Here is a 14,715-nt window from a genome sequence, read left to right as displayed (position 1 = left end):
CCCCACCATCTTTGATTCACCTCAGCATACATTTGTTCTGCATGTGCTCTTTGAAATGGAAGGTATTTGTCCTTGTGAAGCAATGAAGCAAGGCACGAACTGTTCTCCTACCGTGTGTGTGTATCAAGTTATATTTCCTGGCAGGCCATATATATATATATATATATATATATATATATATATATATATATATATATATATATATATATATATATATATATATTGTGTATATATATATATATATATATATATACACACAGTGCCGTGAAAAAGTATTTGCCCCATCTGATTTTCTGCATTTTTGCATATTTTTGACACAATATTATCAGATCTTCAACCAAAACCTAATATTAGATAAAAGGGACCTTGAGTGAACAAATAACACAAAAATTTGATACATATTTCATTTATTTATTAAAGAAAGTTATGCTACACCCAATGCCCCCGTGTGAAAAAGTAATCACCCCCTTAGACTCAATAACTGGTTACGCCACCTTTAGCAGCAATAACTGCAACCAAACGCTTCCTGTAGTTATTAATTAGTCTCTCACAGCGCCGTGGAGAAATTTTGGCCCACTCCTCCATGCAGAAATGCTTCAACTCAGTGACATTTGTGGGTTTTCGAGCATGAACTGCTCGTTTCAGGTCCTGCCACAACATCTCAATGGGGTTTAGGTCTGGATTTTGACTAGGCCATTCCAAAACTTTAAATTTCTTGTTCTTCAACCATTCTGATGTAGACTTGCTTGTGTGTTTCGGATCATTGTCTTGCTGCATGACCTTGCTGCGCTTCAGCTTCAGCTCACGGACGGATGGCCTGACATTCTCCTGTAGAATTCTCTGTTACAGAGCAGAATTCATGGTTTCTTCAATGATGGCAAGGCATCCAGGTCCTGATGCAGCAAAGCATCCCCAAAGTATGACACTACCACCACCATGCTTGACCGTTGGTATGAGGTTCTTACTGTGGAATGCAGTGTTTGGTTTTCGCCAGACATAACGGGGCCCATGTCGGCCAAAAAGTTCCACTTTTGACTCATCTGTCCATAGAACATTGTTCCAGATCATCCAGGTGCTTTTTGGCAAACTTGAGACGAGCATTCATGTTCTTCTTAGTGAGCAATGGTTTCTGCCTTGCTACTCTGCCATGAATCCCATTTTTGCCCAGTGTCTTTCTGATGGTGGAGTCATGAACACTGACCTTAGCTGAGGCGAGAGAGGCCTGCAGATCCCTGAATGTTGTTCTAGGGTTCTTTGTGACTTCCTGGACGATTTTACGCCTTGCTCTTGGAGAGATTTTGGCAGGACGGCCACTCCTGGGAAGATTCACTACTGTCCCAAACTTTCTCCATTTGGATAATATGGCTCTGACTGTAGTTCGGTGGAGCCCCAGAACTTTAGAAATGGCTTTGTAACCCTTTCCAGACTGAGGCATCAACAACTTTTTTCCAGAGGTCTTCAGGAATTTCTTTTGTTTGTGGCATGATGTGCCTCTAGAGCAGGGGTGGGCAATCCTGGTCCTGGAGGGCCGGTGTCCCTCCTGGCTTTTGTTCCAACTGTGCTCTAAATTACTTAATTGTACTGATTATTACCAATTATTGGTCTAATTAAGTAATTTAGAGCACAGTTGGAACAAAAGCCAGGAGGGACACCGGCCCTCCAGGACCAGGATTGCCCACCCCTGCTCTAGAGCCTGTGTGCTGACAACTTCACTCTCATGGTAAGGGCCAAAGTTAGACAGATTTATATTGGGCAGGGCTGGCCCAAATCAGGCCTGGTTGTTAACCAAAGTACTCAAACAGCTGACCCTAATTATCCCTTTAATTGGGTTGAGTTAACTAGGGGGGGCAATCATTTTTTCATATTATTATTTTATTATTATTATTATTTATTTCTTAGCAGACGCCCTTATCCAGGGCGACTTACAATCGTAAGCAAAAACATTTCAAGCGTTACAATACAAGTAATAAGAGCAAGAAATACAATAACTTTTGTTCAAAAGTTTGCATGTTTGATTACTTTGCACACCAAACAAATGAAAGCAGCACCAAACTTTGGTGTCATTTTTTCAGAGTGCGGATGTGTGTGTGTCTGTCTGTGTCTGTGTGAGTGTGTGTGTGAGAGAGTGTGTCTGTGTGTGCGTGTGTTTGTGTCTGGTGATGTCCGGTTGACCACCCTAACTAGTGGCCATTTTGAAAAGAGCTTTGAAACAGACTTTAAAGTAGTAAGTGTAAAAACACTAGGGCAGCAGTGTGGAGTAGTGGTTAGGGCTCTGGACTCTTGACCGGAGGGTCGTGGGTTCAATCCCAGGTGGGGGACACTGCTGCTGTACCCTTGAGCTATGGTACTTTACCTAGATTGCTCCAGTAAATGAGTAATTGTATGTAAAAATAATGTGATATCTTGTAACAATTGTAAGTCGCCCTGGATAAGGGCGTCTGCTAAGAAATTAATAATAATAAAAACTTGTCAGGATGTTCACAATGCAGACAGACATTATTTAAACAGTTGTAGCAACACCTGGGGACAAGTTATATTTATTCGTAACCCCGCTACTTACTCTTTAATGAGAGGTGTAAAAATTATATTCTATCTGCTCTGTGCATTTTAAAGGTGTAAAAAAATATTAAAACTTGGCTTCAAAAGAAACAAACTTGATTGATTCATTTGCTTGATTTGGTGCCTCGCCAATATATTATATTACTAGCATGCATGTTTTCTGCAGTATGAGAAGGCTTTTTAAACAATAATGTTCTCAATGCATATATTACCATGTACAGTTTAATAATATGCACATGCATGTTTCCAAATGGATCTGAAGGCATTTAGTGAAGCTATGTATTGTTGCACCCCAGTTTTTCAGAGTGGTTGACGAAGTGTTGGAGAGAATGTTGAAACCTGCAGGAATATCTTTCTTTTTCTTGTACAGTGGAGCATTATCCGCTGCTTTTGTTTGCTAACCCACATTTTTTGCACTGGCGACTCAAAATGCTTCAAATCAGCAGTCCCAAAACAGTACAGAGGCACTAATCTGGATGCAAATTAATACATCTCCCAATAGCCTTTGCACTCAGCTTTTTGAACAAGGGCAATTCGTTCTATTGAATTTTTTCTTCCCTGGGAGGACTCCAAAATAATTCTCACTAACAGGAAATTTGTGTAAAGTGAATTAGTATTACAAGAAGTAATTTACAATAAGTGGCTGCTAAATTTGGCCAGGACCATGTAGCAAAATGTGTAGCATCAGGAAATGTGCCTAACCCGAGTCTGTTTTAACGAGAATCGACTGTTTCCTTTTCAATAAAATGGGGCAGTATGGGCTGTCTTGCTAACTCTAATCTGCTAACTGCGATCCCTGGTATCCCAGCCTGCATTTACGACCGTCTCCTTCAATTTCCCCCTCTCACAAACCAAAAGCAGTGCTGTGCAGCCAGCCCGGTTCAGTGCAAAGCAAACTCTAAACTTAGGATATTCCGGCTGGAGCGGCCACGAGTCATTACCTGCTCACACACAATTTCACAGATAATCAGAAATGATTTAGTACAGTTATTTAATATCTGAAAACCGTTTTTGCTGGGGACTAAACCAATTTTTTTTTTTTTTTTTTGCCTTTCGCAGTGATAATCCTCTTTAACATATCTGATAGTTCAGCAAGTTTATTACATTATTAAAATTGTATGAAGTGACATTCCCAATGCTTGGCTTGCTCCCATGCTTTGCCAGTGCCACTTCCTGTTTGTTGGAATCTTGGGAGAATCACATGAGTATAAGAGCCGCAGCAAACAAAGGAAATACAGAAAGGTCCTAGCCTGGCAGACAAGTGTTTCGACAAGCGTCTTTTACAACGCTTTTGAAAAAGACACTTGTCATAACATTTGTCTACCAGACGAAGACATTTCTTTAGCTTTACTAACACCCTGTTCCGTTCATGATGTGTGCTTTTGAGTTTCACACAGCGAATAGCACCGCCTTCAGGGGAGGATTCAGAGTAACGTACTATGTACTTTCATTGGTAAACAGCAAAACAACAAGACACTTATACTATAAGACACCACTGTAATTCTAGATCATGAGTGTCCACTGTACATATTAACTTATAAATCATGTTTGTTTTTTAATTAGTATTATTTTAATTATTAAACACATAGTTAATGTTGTTATCCATGTTTTTAGAATAGCTGTCAGCTGTTTTTATTAGTTAAGATTGCATTCATAACTTTTACAATTACATAGTTAAGCTGCCATCAAACATGTGAGGGATGTAAAACCCTAATGAACTCCCAGGCTACTGGAAGTGTAATACCAGCCTCAAGCTGGACCTGGGCTGGCAGAGTTGAAAGGTCACGCTGCCACATGATTTGAATGGAATGAGGATGGCTGTTCAGTCCTGGCACTTTGGGTCCTCCAGTCAACTCAAACTGAGCTCAAAGCAGGTAAAGGCAGGTTTTTTTAGAGAGAATTGATAACTGCTCAATAATGGATCTCACAGAAACAAGATCCACTTAGAATGAATCCAAAACGCCATGAAATAGTACTAGGAAATGTATGAAGCAATTTAAATGACATGTGAAGCTCCTAGATCTTTAAGAACTGTGGCAAGCAGATCAAACCACTTTCCTAAATTCTTAAGGCTTATTTTAAAAGAGAGCACGTACACTAATTCATGACACTTCAGAAATGTAACAAAACCTTTGAATTATCAATACAAGAAAGAATTCTGGTGTTTTTGACTTCCAACTTCAAAAATCAAAAACAGGACATCAAATGTTTACTATGGAGTAAAATCAATTCCTTTGCTGTGTTTTAGACATCACACATTTGCATCTTTGAGTAAACTCTCTGGGTCCAATGGTTAACAATGGGTTAACAATCTATGCAATGATCTGCTGGCCAGCACAGAGTTTGGTTCGGAGTTTTAGTGCCTTCAGCTACAAAACTGTGTTGGAATAATCTAGAAATTGGAAGACATTGGAAACTGTGAGAAATAAATAAATAAAAGGAAAAAACAATAAATAAATACATTTAAAACAAACAAACAAAAAAAACAGGGGTCTGGCCAGCTCACAGCAAAAACATTTCCTCGGGATAGCAGATAAAGGAATTAAAATTAAGGGGAGACATTTCCTCCCTGCGCAGCTATTATGAAGGTTATTTATTATTTTAGTTTTATTTTTTACAAGCCCCTTCACAGATGCCTTTTTCGGGGCTCGTGCCAGTTCTCCCTGGGGCCCTCCAGTTTAATCAGCATCAGAAGTTTAACACATGCCTTGAAATCTGTACCAGAAGGGGAATGAAAAAAAACTTGCAAAGCATACCATCCCCACCGCTGCTCCTCCAAGTAATTATCCTTCAACTTTGGCTGAACCGCTGGAAATGTCAGGGCCCCGTGTGTTGCCAACGAGAGGAAAGGTCTCGGGGTCAGGGAGAAGAACAAAGCAGGCTGCACGGTGGCTTGGTGTTACCAGCATGCTAGAAACTGTATCCACCGTGGCTCTGGACCATAGGAGAGCACAACTGACAACTGCTATCTTTCCAATTTGAGAGCCCTTGTCCTGTACTGTACATGTCATCTTCACTGGGGGTATGTGGGATTTCCAGTGACACTGAACACTGACAAGTGAGTATCGGGCACAGACAGGGAGCCGCGAAGGACAGGCAGGGAAGATCATAAGGATCCTTCAAGAACCAACCACACAAAGTTCTGAGATAAATCAGCTACTGGGAACCGGAACGAGCATTGATGGGATCCTCTGGTTCATCAATGACCTCCACTGGTTCATAACTTTCCTGGCGGTCTCGCCGATCTTGTCCGAGTGCTTTTGGATGCTCTCCAGGAAGTCCTTGAGTTGGGACATGGACAGGTCCTTGATCTCAGATTGCAGTTTGTGGATGTTCTCGCTCATAATCTTGCAGAATCAGTACTGGCTGGCCAGCGGAAGGTAGACGAGTTCCAGCTACTCCAAGGTCTTCAGCGCCGGGTAATGTCTGAAAACAATAAACTGGTCATCATTCAATCATTCAATCATTCATTTAGTTTTTTATTTCAGATGTTTCACTCCAGGAATCAGCTCCTCAGCTGTATCGAATTGTTTTGAAAAGCTACTCGGTGAATCAGAGTGCTTCGGGTGACCCTAACAAAGGTCTGGTGCACAGTGTAGAGAGTGAAATAGACCCATAGTCCTTACCTGTCTTGCACTTCACTATGTTGGTCACGTGTGCGGGTGTATCATTTTTGTGATTTATTTTGTGTTAACCTATTGTGTATCGGCACTTGTTTTTATTCCCTTATGCTACAGTGTAAATGTGCAGAATTACACCATCAACAACATCAATAACAGTATTAGCTTTATTTTATAATTGTTCAACAGTGTTTGTGTTTAGATGTGTGTATTAACTGAACCAAGCACAGGGTTATGTTTGGGCCTTGATTTAAAATCCTTACAGTTCAATGTGAGAATGTGGGCAGAATGGAGAAAACTCCGGACCATGATTGGAGGTTCAATGAATGAATGACTCAGATTGTTTTAAATGAGGCAGGTGTGTATAAAAGGCTGCCCTGGGCTGTATGTTCAGTCCTGTAGAGGCTGGGGTTTAGGAAGGAGCTCCAGTGGGTTGCTGCCAAAAGGAACCAAAAGTGTGACTGTACGTCGTTATTATGTGTTTAAAAATAGTTTGCTTTCCTTTATTTTTGTTAAATAAAAGTGCTCAGTCGCACCACGATTTCAATGGCTGCCTGATGTCATGCCTTTTTGCCCGATCGCTTGTGCCAAACAGCTCTTAAACAGTTGCAGATCTCAAGTTAACTATAACATATTGTATAAGTAAATTGAACTCTGCAACTGTTTAAAAGCTGAAAACAAATAAAAATGTCTAATTAAACAAATGATCAGCTCAATTCAGGGTCTGGTTAAGTAATTGAGAGCTCAGCTGGAATGGAAACCAGCAGACACAGGGTGAGAAACCCTGCTTTACAGGTAAGATTAATCATTTTATTAGCTGGAACCCCTTCAAAGATCTCATGGAATTCTTTTGAAGAAGAGAAGGGGAGAGTTAGAGTTAGTGTCCTGCGCTTGCCATGGTGTCTTACAGATCTGACTCCGCAGCTGACTTACGAAGGTTGTACTGTAGCCTGGAAACTTCTTAGATCTAGTTATATAACAATCGTTTCACTGTGCAGTTACAAGCTGTACCTTCATTAGCCCAACAAATCTGAAGCAAGAACATATGTGGGTCACCATGACCTAGACTACAATCATTTCCAAAACATTCATCAAAAGTCTGAAATTCCAGGCCCCTCCATTATATGTCTGTTGCCTGAGAATCTGGACGCATCCCTCATGGGAGAGAAAAACAAAGGCGGTTTAAGCAGAAAGGCTCGTTCAGCAGCGTTTCCAGAATGCAAACCAACCCAATTATCCAGTTAGATTCTTCCAAAATACAAAAACAGATATTCACCAAAAGCAAGACCCTCACCACCACCCCAATCACCAGTAAAGGAAACTGACTGTGAAAAGCAGATTGTGAGTGTTAAGTGTTTTGTTTGTTTGTGGAAACTAACTGTCTGTGTTTGTCATTGTTAGACGGCTAACTCAAACCGGGAGCTGTCGCTACAGGCCAGCATCGAGCCCGGACTACACTTCACCACTGTCACTGTAATTACCTTGCACCGCACCTGCATTCAGAGCACTCACTATCAGGAGAAGTGACCAAGTCTGTGTTGTGTGTTATTCTTTGTATATATGCTGGCAATACACATCGTTGTGTACAGCCAGTATTATTATTTATCCGGATGCAAACCGGGAAACAGCAAATAAAGAACTGTTTTGAACCGTGAATTTTGTGTCTGTCCCTTATTTATTTACTAAGCAGTGTAAGCCACACAGTCATTTTAAACAGTGTAATTCTCCAGTCAAGATGAATGCAAGATTGATTCCAAAAGTCCTTTTGTAACGTTTAATATAAAACAGTTGTCAATGCTAGAACTCTCCACGCTTGCATAATATTCAGCCACACGGAGTACATAACGCTGTACATTCAGGAAAATTCATTTGTGACTTGCAGCAAAGCGAAGTTTACTGCAATTTTACAGTTTCAGTGTCTTAAAACGAAATATCATTACACAAGATTAGTTTGCTGGCAGTTTTGACTGCATTTTGTGTTATGTTTCCTGTATCTCTATGCAGGCCTGAAATAGTTAAGATATAAAGGAAACTCTTTCCTCTTGATCCCAGAAGTTCAAACATGTGTAAACTGCTCACCATGTGTTATTCAACTAAATAACTTGGGTAATGCATCATCTGAAGAGGTCACACACAGTCTACCTATGAACGAACTGTTCCTTTGTTCTGTTGTTATTGCTGTAATACACAATCACAGTATATTTTACTGTTTAAAAGGGATCATCTGATGCAGCTAGGATATTGTGTTTGGATCTGTGTAGATCAGTAGAGCAGGGAGTGCAATGGGATGGGATTAAGAAGCTCATCCCACTGACCTCTAAGCAGCCCTCCACAAGGAGCTATGAAAGCAGGGTCACAGAGCTCTGCAGGTCCTGTTACACTAACACTGGGTGACAGGGTGCCTAACTGTATAAGAGATAGCATCTGGTACAGTTTGGTAGAGACCGTTTCTGGATGCTACAAACTGTGCCAAATTAAAGAGACACCGTACAAGCAACGTAAAAATATAAAGTGCTTATATAAAAATAGAAAGTGCTGATGTTTTTAAACTTTCAAATTGCTCAAAGCAAATCTGTGCACCCCTGACTGTATGACACTTGCCACACCACGAGGTCATGCCACTCAAGGAACCGTCCTGAAGAATTATCCAAGTTTATAATGGCAATGCAGATTCAAATTCTGGCTTCACTTACACACACCCCTCACCTGGCTGATTAAAAAGCAAGCCCCCTCTTACCCCATACCCCTGAGGATATCCCTAAAAACAAGATGCTGCACTTTAGTGCATCACTTAAATAACAGCACCTTAAAAACAGCACACGTTTCTGCAGATGATAATCAGATTCAGTCACATCATGCGCTTTTTATTTATCCTGAAACCTATAAAACTGAAGCTTATAGAAATGTATTTCTTCGTTAAGCTTTCACTTGCCATCCCATAACAAGATCTGGATACGGGTTTGCAGCTTTGGCCACGTTGTAATGTTTAATGAATAAAGATGCCGGGGATGTGAATGAAGTGAACAGTCATCACGTGGCTTCAGCACGTGTTGGTCATGCGTTATTCAGTTGGTGTGGACAGTACCTTATTTATTTACTGAGAAGTATAGGCGACACAGTCATTATGAACAGTGTAATTCTCCAGTCAGGATGAGGGTTGGTAATGATCAAATGAATCCCTGATCACCAACAGTAAATCGACTCTGGTTGGTGACAGAGATGATTGTGTTATCTGGCCAGCACAAAAACCCAGAACGCTAATTCCACTCTACAGTCACATTTCCCCAGCTGAATTGCCCCATTATACTGATGTTTACCTTTCTATCGTGCACTGCGATTGTGTCAAAAGAAATCAAACATTCAAACACTGTATCTTGCTTGTTTGTTTTTTTATGCTGTAAGGAAGCTATGGGTTAGAGTTCATATGCAAATCAAACATTCCTGGGTTCTATTTGGCGCCCCCCTGAGGCGATTCCGAGTGGAGCAGCCAGTTCATGGCCAAATAACCTGACTGTTGTGCTTGCTGGACTGGAATGGAATGGGAGAGAATCCTCCTGTAATACTATCATTCCATCTTCAATTGTGCTGTAAAACTAAAACAAAACACATGAAACAGACTTACTGGAGGCAGTGTGGTCCAGTGGTTAAAGTCCAGGGCTTGTAACCAGAAGTTCACTGCTTCAAATCCCACCTCACTGTGTGACCCTGAGCAAGTCACTTAACCTCCTTGTGCTCCATCATGTGGATAAGATGTTAAATCAGTGTCCAATTGTAAGTGACTCTGCATATAATGCACAGTTCACAGCCTACCTCTGTAAAGGTGTGTGGCAAAGTGCCCCGCCCCTGTGTGCATTTGTGTGTTGTGTGTATGTTGCGTGTGTAAATGTTGGTGTATAGATTGGTACATGGGATATAAACGGGTCTGTGTTTCACGTGTATTTAAAAAGTGTATATTTGTATTTAGGCACGGGATTGCACATCACGCACGTGCATTTAAAATATAATATGTGAACACGGGGTTTCACGTAATTAATTCACGTGCTGGGATTCAAGTGAATAATTAATTAGTAATTGAATCCCAGCACAACAGTATATATAGATGCACGTTTCTTGCACTAGGGGTTGGGTGTTTGGAAGAGGAGAACGGGTGAGAGAGAAAGGAGTTAAAATAAGTGATAAGAATAATTAGAAGTGTTTTCACTCACCGTGTTTGTTCGTCTGTCTGTTTAAGTGTAGTACGTTTTGTTTGTCTTTTTGTTTTGGCTCGAGTGCCGTGTCCTGTTTTGTGTACCGTTTAAAACCTTTTTATTTGTTAATAAACGCTGAGTGCAGCCATTACACTCAGCTCATCACTATCACCGTCTGTCTGTGTTTGAATTCCTTCCTGCTTCCGGTCTGACGCCACCCACTCTGGCCGTCTTTGTGACACGTGGTGTCAGAAGTGGGATTTGAACCCACGCCTCCATTCGGAGACCAGAAGAGGGGGTTTTGTGTTTAAAAAAAAAAAAAAAAAAAAAAAAAAAAAGGATTACAAATATTGTTTTTGGGGGAAAAAAAAAAGAAAAAAAAGAGAGTCAATGGCAGAAGACGCCATCAAACTGCGGGGCTGGTTCCTGGAGAATGCTGGGCTGGAGGCCCAGTCTCTGCCCATGGTCGTCCGGGCTCTGTGGATGATGGACTGTGAGAGATGGGAGGCATATCAGGAGGAACACACCCCAAACACCTTGGAGGAAGGTGTGGAGTTTGTCCTCAGCTACCTGGAGGCAACCATAAATGGAACAGCAGCCCAGGTAGCAGGACCACCAGCAGAGGAGTACCTGCTGTCCCCATCTCCACCAGCAGAGGGTGAGTACCTGCTGTCCCCATCTCCACCAGCAGAGGGTGAATGCCTGCTGGTTTTGCCTCCACAGCCCGAGCGGGAGGAGCCTGAGCGTCCACAGCCCGAGCGGGAGGAGCCTGAGCGTCCACAGCCCAAATGGGAGGAGCCTGAGCGTCCACAGCCCAAATGGGAGGAGCCTGAGCGTCCACAGCCCAAACGGGAGGAGCCTGAGCGTCCACAGCCCAAGCGGAAGGAGCCCGAACGTCCTACGCCTGAGCGGGAGGAGCCCGAACGTCCTACGCCTGAGTGGGAGGAGCCCGAACGTCCTACGCCTGAGTGGGAGGAGCCCGAACGTCCTACGCCTGAGTGGGAGGAGCCCGAACGTCCTACGCCTGAGTGGGGGGAGCCCGAACGTCCACAGCCCAAGAGGGGGGAGTCGGTGCGTCCACAGCCCAAAAGGGAGGAGTCGGTGCGTCCACAGCCCAAAAGGGAGGAGTCGGTGCGTCCACAGCCCAAAAGGGAGGAGTCGGTGCGTCCACAGCCCAAAAGGGAGGAGTCGGTGCGTCCACAGCCCAAAGGGAGGCAAGTCGGGGCTTCCACAGCTCTGGGACCCAAGCCACCAGCAGAGGGGAAATGCCTGCTGGTTCAGCCCCAAGAGCCGGAAGGGGAGGGGTTACAGGCTCAACCCACTGAAAATTTTTGGGGGGGAGAAGGGCAGGATGCTGGTGTCCCCCAGCAGCCTCTCGCTATGCTGCTGAAGGCAGCACGGCGTGCACATGCCCAGCCGCCACAGCAGAGGGAGCCAGCACCGCCAGGAGCAGAGGAGCTGGAGCTGCCTCTGCCTCCACCACCTCCAGGAGCAGAGGAGCAGGAGCTGCCTCTGCCTCCGCCACCACCACCGCCAGGAGCAGAGGAGCTGGAGCTGCCTCTGCCTCCACCACCTCCAGGAGCAGAGGAGCAGGAGCTGCCTCTGCCTCCGCCACCACCGCAAGGAGCAGAGGAGCAGGAGCTGCCTCTGCCTCCGCCACCACCACCGCAAGGAGCAGAGGAGCAGGAGCTGCCTCTGCCTCCACCACCGCCCGGAGCAGAGGAGCAGGAGCTGCCTCTGCTGCCCGTACCTCCGCAGGGAGTACGGTGGCCGGAGCCCCAGAAAGGGGAGCTGCCGGCCACGAAGGGGGAGGAGGTCTGGAGACCACCAACCCCAGCAGCAGTTTCGCTGCCGGAGATCGTGGGGGAGGTCCGGAGACCTGCTCCCATTGCAGCTTTTTCGCTGCAGGAGTTCTTGTGGCCGGAGCCCCACAGGAGGGAGCTGCCGGCTACGAAGAAGGGGGAGGTCGGGGGACCACCTGCCCCCGCAGCTTTTTCGCTGCAGGACGGGACCAACAGGCTGTCAGCCGTGCCACTACCGGCAGGGGTGCTGACAGCATGGCCAGCCATGGGCCCACTGAAGCCTCCCTTCCCAGCCCGAGACTTTGTCCTGGACTGCTGGGTTTTTAAGGGGGGAGGTGGCCGTTGAGGCCATGTGTGCTGCGCACAAGGGGGGGTATATGTGGCAAAGTGCCCCGCCCCTGTGTGCATTTGTGTGTTGTGTGTATGTTGCGTGTGTAAATGTTGGTGTATAGATTGGTACACGGGATATAAACGGGTCTGTGTTTCACGTGTATTTAAAAAGTGTATATTTGTATTTAGGCACGGGATTGCACATCACGCACGTGCATTTAAAATATAATATGTGAACACGGGGTTTCACGTAATTAATTCACGTGCTGGGATTCAAGTGAATAATTAATTAGTAATTGAATCCCAGCACAACAGTATATATAGATGCACGTTTCTTGCACTAGGGGTTGGGTGTTTGGAAGAGGAGAACGGGTGAGAGAGAAAGGAGTTAAAATAAGTGATAAGAATAATTAGAAGTGTTTTCACTCACCGTGTTTGTTCGTCTGTCTGTTTAAGTGTAGTACGTTTTGTTTGTCTTTTTGTTTTGGCTCGAGTGCCGTGTCCTGTTTTGTGTACCGTTTAAAACCTTTTTATTTGTTAATAAACGCTGAGTGCAGCCATTACACTCAGCTCATCACTATCACCGTCTGTCTGTGTTTGAATTCCTTCCTGCTTCCGGTCTGACGCCACCCACTCTGGCCGTCTTTGTGACAAGGTGCTATATAAAAATAAATATATTATTATTACATTTAATAAGCCAAAAACACAGAGCTAAAGGAGCAAGTCCCAGTTATCACAGGAAAAACTGGGACTGGTAGCTCAATTCCTTACATCAATGACATTTCACAATGAATTTGTTTTTTTACTGGAAAGCCCATGAAACAAGCTGCATAATTACACTGTCAACACTTGCCAAGGTCAACCTCCATAGCGTGAACAATTAGGTAAAGGGCTGGGAAAGAAAGCTTCAGATACATTCTCACCAGGAGGTACATGGCTCTTCTCTGGAAAGCACGCAGCACCCAGCCGGTACATTTTGCTCCAGCACATGTGGTTTATGTATCATCAACCACAGAATGCGGTCCAGTTGAATTAGAATGACCCTACAGTCTAGTGCCATCATCACTGCTCTTTATTCGTGGCAAATGTGACGCAAATCAGTGACTTTCAAAGCCACTAAAATTATTCCAATATGGCTCAAGGATAAGGGAGGCATTGGGGAATAGATCTTAAGTTAAGGATGGAAACTTCAGCAATACAATGCCTTTAACCAAGAAGTCAACTACTATGTGCAGGTTTATATTTTACTACAGGCATCGTCTGACCCCTAGTGGTAATGTAAATAACTGCAATCTATAAAAGTGAAGTGAAACTTCTCCAGCGAGACCTGTACCATCTTCAGACTAAATGAGCTGCAGTACTTTTGTTACTCTTCAGAGAACTGTTTTGCACAGCAGTGACTAAATGCATAGGACTGTGCATTACTTTGATTTGGGTTTGGGTTTCATTACCGTGTTCATTAGTTCAAAACAGGGAATGAGTACACTGATAAATAAAAAGACAGACTGCATTTTTGTGGGTGAGTGCTGAAACTATGCAGAATGATGTTTGTTTTAGTTGGTGAGATTTTCTTGTGCGGTGTAATTTGTTCCAAATGGTAACATAATCTTAAAGGGTACAAGCTCAAATTAAAGGGCTCATAAGAATATAAGATCATGGAGACATTTAAAAACGTGTGGCCGTACGACCCATCATCAACTCATGTTGAGTCTTAAAGGATTCCAGGTAACTCCTCCACTTCCCAACTTATCATCATTATCATCATTATTATTATTATTATTATTATTATTATTATTATTATTATTATTATTATTATTATTATTATTAAAGTCATTTAGCAGGCACTTTTATTCAAAGCGACTTACAGAGACTTGGGAGTGAACTATGCATCACAACTACTGCTGCAGAGTCACTTACAATAGGACCTCGGTTTTACGTCTCATCCGAAGGGTCACAGGCAGTGAGTCACTGTCAACCTCCTGGTAACAAGCCCCTTTTTTTAAAGCCTGAGCTTCTATGCTGTTTTTAAAGTACTGAAAAGGGTTAACTGTCAACTCTTTTAAAGGTTTAAAGGCTTTGACCATGTGTGCCCTAGTCCAGACCCTCAAGTAGTTCATTGTCTCATTTTACCTGTTAAACTTTGAGTGGAACAGCCCTCCAGGACCGTGATTGGTGACCCCTGTTCTAAGTATTCTGGGGGCCCAAACACCCCTCCTA

General features: G+C 43.5%; 1 pseudogene; it reads right to left on the bottom strand.

The window, feature by feature from the left end:
- Nucleotides 1-14,715, bottom strand: part of LOC117421123 (exocyst complex component 6B-like) — a 186,964-nt pseudogene that overhangs the window by 162,408 nt on the left and 9,841 nt on the right.

Source organism: Acipenser ruthenus, chromosome 1 (genome assembly GCF_902713425.1).
Source record: "Acipenser ruthenus chromosome 1, fAciRut3.2 maternal haplotype, whole genome shotgun sequence".
NCBI lineage: Eukaryota > Metazoa > Chordata > Actinopteri > Acipenseriformes > Acipenseridae > Acipenser > Acipenser ruthenus.
This window is presented reverse-complemented; position numbering and strand designations above follow the sequence as displayed.